The 7,658-nt window shown below is 33.7% G+C and overlaps 1 non-coding gene across 1 annotated transcript; it reads right to left on the reverse strand.

The window, feature by feature from the left end:
* Window positions 1–6,037: 6,037 nt before the first annotated feature.
* Window positions 6,038–6,144, reverse strand: LOC126061851 (U6 spliceosomal RNA). The gene has a single exon (XR_007513904.1). It is a non-coding gene; the product is annotated as a U6 spliceosomal RNA (small nuclear RNA).
* Window positions 6,145–7,658: the final 1,514 nt, after the last annotated feature.

The following is a 7,658-nucleotide window of genomic DNA, read 5'->3' on the forward strand; positions in this document are numbered from 1 at the left end:
CTTCTAGACTAAGACAGACTAGGAAGAAAGTCCTAGTGATCTACATCTGAAAACTTTATAAATCACAACAGAATATTGTCCCATGAAATGCTGGGAGATGAGCCCCCTAGGTGGTAAGACTCTATATTATAGGTGCAGCAATGGACTCTAATATACCAGTGATCATGAAGATGGTGCAGGGTCCGGCCAGGTTTCATTCTGTTATATATAACTGAAAAAAATCCAAACCTGTTGCTGTGGAGTAGATTCCAACTCATAGTGACCCTATAGGACAGAATAGAACTGCCTCTTAGGGTTTCCAAGATGCTGCTGTTGGAATTGAACTGCTGGCCTCTTGGTTGGGAGCCATGAATTGGAGCCAACTTGTTGGCAACTAACATCAATATTAACTTTCCAGCATTTAAAAATACAGTTTCAGGGTATTTATTAGACTTCAAGTTATTCAGTGTGTGGAGTAAATTGGTTTTGTTAAAATTTCCAAAAGCAGAATTTACTTTCAGAGCTCTGTTACATTGTTATTTACTCTAAAAAACTTGAGATTTCTGAAGAAGCCAAACAAATCCTATTGCAAATAACAAAAACTTAACTAACTTAAGGAAGGCTTTTGCAATAAGCATTGTTGGAAGTAATATGTCTCAGAGAAGTGCCAATGAAGAATTGTGTTAATTGCTACATGTCGATGCCTATTTTTAATTTGAGTGTGGCTAGTTTTTTTTTTTTTTTTTAGTCAGGGAAGCACTAGAACATAAAGCAGAATAAGTGATCATCTTAGACATTTCTCACAGATCTTTAGGAAAGACAATTCATCTTTTTCTGAACTAAACTAATCTTAAAAGTCATTCTGTTTCTGTGTTGCTACTGTAAAAAGTAAAATCAATTTAAAGTTTGGGTGGAAAAAGTAAACATGATTCAAGAATAATTTCAAGCATAGAAAGTCCTGGGACATTTAATTTCTTTATAAAATTATGCAGGTCCAGGGAATGGGTACTGTCTATATTCAGATGATTTTAAGGAAACATTGGGTGGGAAATCATTTTAAGTTTATAAAAATAAGTTTTAACTAATAGAGGAAGAAAATATTTTATAAAATTGGTTATGAGCATATGATTTCAATGACTTTTAAGCCCACACCTGAATGAAACTTGGGTAGATTGGAAGCAAATCCTCTCTCAAAATAGAATTTGTTACATTGTAGTTGTGTAATTATAAACAAATATAAAAATAAAAACAATATATACAATATAAACATTGTCATTAAGAAACAAATTTATAGCTGTCTGTATTTGCAGGAATTAAGGGTTCCTTTGGATTTCCCCAAATACAAAACACTTACTACGTCCAATTTGTTGTTAGAAGAAAATCTTACATTTCTCAAAATTGTTTTTCTATTGGAGATAATTATCTTAAAAGTATTAAAATCATTTCTTACCCTTTATCCTTCTCTTACTCTTTCTATCCCAGGAGAAAAGACAATATTTATATGCTTCTTTTTGATCGATTGGCTAAAATCATTACATCTCTTCTCAAGAAACAGCCTCTGCACAGGATTCCTCGCTCACTCCCCTGCCTTGTGATCAGGGGCTGTACCCATGGGAGGGGATTGCTGTTTTTCATATATTCCGGTAAATAATTAAGTAACTATTTTCCCACCTCAGGGATAAAATATAAACTATTCCACTAAATGCAGTTCCACAGCATATATTTTCATTTAATGTCAACAGCCAAGACACAATTTATACTTCTACCTGCCTGATTTCTGTATCTACTTTTTGACTGGTTATAAATATATGAGAAAAATGGTGTGTATGATAGCCAGCTTCCAAGAAGGCTCCAAATATTTTCACCTCCTGTACTCACACCTTTTGTGTAGTCGACTTACATGTTGAATAGGACTTACCTGTGTAACAAGGCATTCTGACTTCTGCCTTGCTTTCTCTTTGTTTGCTCATGGTGACTTGTCATAAGTTACTTGCCATGGGGTTGGAGGTACATGGAAATATTAGATAACAAAAAATTAGGAGAAGTAGAATCTATTGGTAGTCACCAAGTGACCAGATGTAAAGAAAAGAAACCAAGTGACAGACACATTTGAAGAACTTCATGAAGAATGAAAGATGAAGAATTCAGGTTGAGTTTTATTTTCTGAGGGTTGGCAATAATAATTTTGACTTTTAGGAAGGCTGAGTGATAACACATCTTTATTAGTTATCTGTTTCTACAAAAAAAAATCTTCCCCCAAATCAGGGTCCTATGCAACAATAAACATTTTCCTATCACACAACGTATTAGCGTCAAGAATTTGGGGGTGGCTTTGCTGGGTAGTTCTGGCTCTCGGCATCTAATGCTGTTGGAGTCAAGATATTGGCTGGGCAGCAATCATCTGTATCCTTGACTGGTCCTGGAAAACCCATTTGTAAGGTAATTCAACCAAATAGTTGCAAGTAAATGCTTGGCCTTTGGCAGAAAGTCTACATTCCTTACCCTAATTTTCACCATATAGGGTTGCTTGGCAGGACAGCTTGCATCCCCCCAAAATATAATATAAAAAATATAGTAACATATATAATACGTATAATATGTAAATAATATATTATTATGTTGTGTTACATTATATTATGTCATGTTATATTATATATAGACGAATAGTGCCATACACATGAGGCAGAAAAGTGAAATTATTTTATTACCCCAGGGATGTAAAAGCAAACATCTTCCAATGTTTTCTGTTTATCAAAATAGAAGAAATGAGTTCAACGAAACAAAGGAAACCCTGGTGGCATAGTGGTCAAGTGCTACAGCTGCTAACAAAGAGGTCAGCAGTTCAAATCCGCCAGGTGCTCCTTGGAAACTGTATGGGGCAGTTCTACTCTGTTCTATAGGGTCGCTATTAGTTGGAATCAACTTGATGGCAGCGGGTTTGGTTTTTTGGATTAATATATTAAAAAACCTACTACCACTGAGCCAAGTCTGGCTCAAAGTGACCCTACAGGATTTCTGAGGCTATAAATCTCTATGGAAACAGACTGCCACATCTTTCTCCCGTGGGTCAGGTGGTGATTTCAAATTGCTGACCTTTCAATCAGCAGTCAATCAATTTAACCACTGAGCCACCATGCTATATATGCTACCAAAATTATGAGGACAACTGGCAAAATTTGAATAAGGACCGTGTATTATGTAATCAATTCTACTAATATCAATTGAGGAGCTCTAGTGGAACAGTGATTTAAGTGCTCAGCTACTAACCAAAAGGTTGGTGATTAGAACCCACCAGCCACTCTGAAGGAGAAAGATGCGGCAGTCTGCTGCCATAAAGATTAACAGCCTTGGAAACCCTATGGGTCAGTTCTACTCTGTCCTATAGAGTCATTATGAATCAGAATCAACTCCATGTTGGTGGGTTTGGCTTGGCTTAATATCAAATTGCCAAAATATATTAAAGTTATTTGAGCTAAGTAAATTATTTTTTCTGTTCTCAAAACATATATGCTGAAGTATTAAGGGGTCTTAGATCATAATGTCTATTTCTTTTAAATAGTTCAGGAAAAAATGAGTTGTTAGAGAGGGAACAAGTATGGCAACATATTAAAAATTGCTGAAAATAATTGAAAGGCATATGGGTTGATTGTATTCATGAAACTTTGCTATAGTATTTAAATTGTTCAAAATTAAAATTTGAAGGAGGAAAAAATGAAAATGACTTCTGCCTATGGAATACCAAAGACCACATTACCGTCTGATAACTGAAAGACTACTCAAGAAATATGAAGCAATGGTTCACAAAATTTTAGATAACAAGCAAAGAAAGCCAGTGATTCCCAAGAGGTAGGGAAAAAAACAAGATGACTCCCAATGTTGTCGCAGCTAGCTACCTAGAAAAAGTTTCCTGGGTATGACATAAGTAGGAGGAAACCATGCAGTGCCCTGTAACCTCTTTGAGTTGAGACTGAGTTGGCCAATCAGCAAAGCCAAGATGGCTAGAGTTTGCAAAGCAGAGTACCAGAATACCACATGGGAGAAAGCTGCACAGACCAAAACTCTAGAGATCTACAAATTCCTCATTACAGGCTATTGAGCTGAATACAGACTAGAACACATGTGTGAGTGACCTACATTAAGACAGGGAAGGAACCACCTGAAAGAATTAGAAGGAACTGTGTCAAAAGGCACGCAGGACAAGTACTAGTGCCTATTCCCAAAGGGTGAAAAGGAAAACGTCTTAATTTATGGACATTAGCTAGAGTACTAAGAAGGACATCACCTTGGTAACTATGAAAAATTAGCCAGAGGTTAAACACTGCATTAACAAAGAATAAATGTAGGGCCTAAAGAGATAAAATTGATTCCAAATTACTGCATTCCAGAAAAGCTCAATAATATTTTTAGAACTATGTACATTCAGTACTCAACAAAATAAACTCACAATACCTGACGTGTAATAAAAAATCATCAGGCATTCAAAGAGGCAGGGAAGTAAAATTGAAGAAGACATGACATAGCAGAAAGCCATAATGTCATTAGTAGAAAAAAGTCTTAAAATACTGGAAAAAATATTTGAAAGAGCTAAAAGGAAATAAAAACAAACAAATAAGAACTTTCTCTTATCTGAAGAAACATAACTTACAAGACATTAGAAAAAAAAATTGAAAAACCTAAAGAAAACAAAACATCAAACTAAGCTTATTCACTCAGTAAAAAAATCTTTAAAAATGAAAATGAATTAAAGACTCTGTAATATATAAAGGCTTAAAGCCTTCGTCACAAACAGGTATTACATGACTGTTAAAAAAAAAAAAAATTCTTCAAGCAGAAGAAAACGATACTAGATAGAAACCTGGATCTACACAAAAGATGAAGAGCACTGAGAAGAGTAATTACATGAATAAACATAAAGACTTATTTTTCTTTCTTTTTTTTAATCATTAATTGAATGTTTAAAGTAAAAATATGAATGTATTTTTGGGGGTTCATAATACATGTAGAATTACAATTTATAACAATAATATCAAAAAGGATGGTAGAAATGGAAGTTTATTCCTGTAAGGTATTACTTATAACATCACTTCCGTGTATATTGTGACAACCCAAATTTATGTATTATATACCCTAAAGCAATCACTGAAATAATCAAAGACATAGAGGAAATATGCCAAAAAATTAGGTGACATGGAATAAAAAATAATATTCTGTCCTAAAGAAAGCAGAAAAGGAACGAGAAGGAACAAAGAACCAATAAGATAAATAGGAAAGAAAAAAAAAAACAAAGGTAGATTTAAACCTGGCCACATTGAACTTGACCATATTTTTAGCCAGAATAATGTTCCTAAAAATCTTCAAGTCCTAAACCTCAGGACCAGTGAATATTTTACTTTACTTGGCAAGAGGAAATTAGCAGATGTGTTTAAACTAAGAACCTTGAGAGAGAGATGAAATTACCCTGGATTATTCAGGTTTGCTAAATGTAATCAGGAGGAGTCTCCTAACAGGGAGCAGGAGTTTCAAAGTTAGAAAAGGAGACGTGACGATGAAAGTAGAGGTGAGACCGAGGGAGAGAGAGAAAGGGAGACAGAGAGGGAGAGACAGAGGTTTGAAGACGTTATGTTGCCGGCTTTGAAAATGCAGGAAGGGATCATGAATCAAGAAATGCAGGCAGCCTCTAGAAGCTGAAAAATGCAATGAAACAGTCCCTAGAGTCTCCAGAAAGAGACTTTGCCAACAACTTGATATGGGGATTTCTGACCTCCAGAACTGTAAGAAAAAGCATCTGTTGTTTTAAGCCGCAAAGTCTGGTAATTCTTTACTGCAACAATAGGAAATTAATACACATGTCAAAAAACATATTTAATGTAAATGGCTTAGATGCCCTATTTAAAAGGCATAACTTGTTAGATTACATTAAAAAAGAAAAACAAAACAAAACTAACTACATGCTTTCTACAAAAATAAATTTTCAATATAAAAAATGAAATGATAGAAAATACATGGTAAGGTAACAATATAAAAATAAAGCTGGTTTGGCATTTTTTTTTTTTTTTTTATTAGTATTGAATGTTTCAAGCATTTGTGTGTCATCTTTGTTTGGGAGCCATGCTAATCATCTCTGTATCATTCCAATATTAATAAATGTACTGCCAAGGCAAGCACTGGTGTGGCAATTTTAATGTAAGAGAAAATAGTTTTAAGAGGAAAGATTATCAGAAAAAAAAAAATGATCATTGCATGATTACGGGGTCAATTTAACAGATGGACAAAACATTTATAAGTATTTATTAATCTAATAACAGAGTTTTAAAAAAAGTGGTAGATTTATTAGGAAAAACACACAAGTCTAAAACTACACTTGGAAATTTTAAACTCATACTCTCAATAATGGATAGAAAAAAAGAAAAAAAGAGTGAATATATAAAAAAAATTCAATAATACAATCAAAAAACTTTACCTCACATTTATAGAACACTCTACATAACAAGGACAGAAAACACAAGCTTCAAGTTTACAAGGAACAGTTAAAGATGGATGAGATTCTATTCTGAAAAAACAAGTGTCACTATATTTAAAACAATTCAAATCATATCCAGTATGTTTTTCAACTACATTGCAATTCAGTTTAAACCAATAATAGGAATATCTGGAAATCACCTAAATATTTTGAAATTAAATGTTTTTTTGAATTAAATAACATACTTCTATAAATAATGCTAGGGCCAAAGAAAAATTCAAATTAGGAATTAGAAAGTATTTTGAATTAAAAGAAAATAAAAATATGGCATATCAAAAATCAGTACAGTGCAGGTAAATTAGCACTTAGAGGAAAATTGATAGCACTAAACAGTTTTGGAACAAAGGAAGACATGTCTTAAATTGATGACTTTGGTTTCCAGTTTAAGAATCAAGAAAAAGTTAAAATTAACTCCAAAATAAGGAGAATAAAGAAAATAATAAAGACAATGGGAATTAATGAAATTAATGAAAAACAGAAAATTAATGAATTGAAACTGTTTTCTTACTGACTTCTTTGGAGAAGAAAGAAGGAAAGAGAGAGAGAGAGGGAAGGAGAGAAGAAGGGAGGAAGAAAGCAAAAAAGGAAAGAAAGAGAAAGAAGGGAAGAGAAAGGGGTCAAATAAACTCTGATGTGAAGGAACTCAAAGACCCCTGGTTACACGGTGGTTAAAGCAATTGACTGCTAACCTAAAGGTCAGTGGTTTCAAATCGCCAGTGGCTCCATGGAAGAAAAGATGTGGCAGTCTACTTCCGTAAAGATTTACAGCCTTGGAAAGCCTAGGGTTCACTATGAGTTGGAATTGACTCCATGGCAGTGGTTTGGGTTTTGGTGAAGGAGCTCAGTAAGTATTTGCTGTATTAATTAATTGATAGTCTTTATTTTCTTATGAAAGCATTTTTTTTTCCATTCTTTTCAATTAAATAAATCAGAAGCTAAAGAAAAAAGCATTCCGTGTTTCAGGTGTGTTTTTTGGGGGTGTAGAATATTGTTCTGTGATAAAAATAAATGCTTAGTAATTTTTTTTTTTCCAGTATAATTTTGTTAAATTCCTCATCAACTCTGCAGAATGCAATACACGGTGCAAATGTAGAAAACATGGAAAAAGGGGCATTCTTAAATATACACTATAATTTTGAAAAAAATGCTAACTCTGTAT

This window comes from Elephas maximus, chromosome 18 (genome assembly GCF_024166365.1).
Source record: "Elephas maximus indicus isolate mEleMax1 chromosome 18, mEleMax1 primary haplotype, whole genome shotgun sequence".
In the NCBI taxonomy this organism is placed as follows: domain Eukaryota; kingdom Metazoa; phylum Chordata; class Mammalia; order Proboscidea; family Elephantidae; genus Elephas; species Elephas maximus.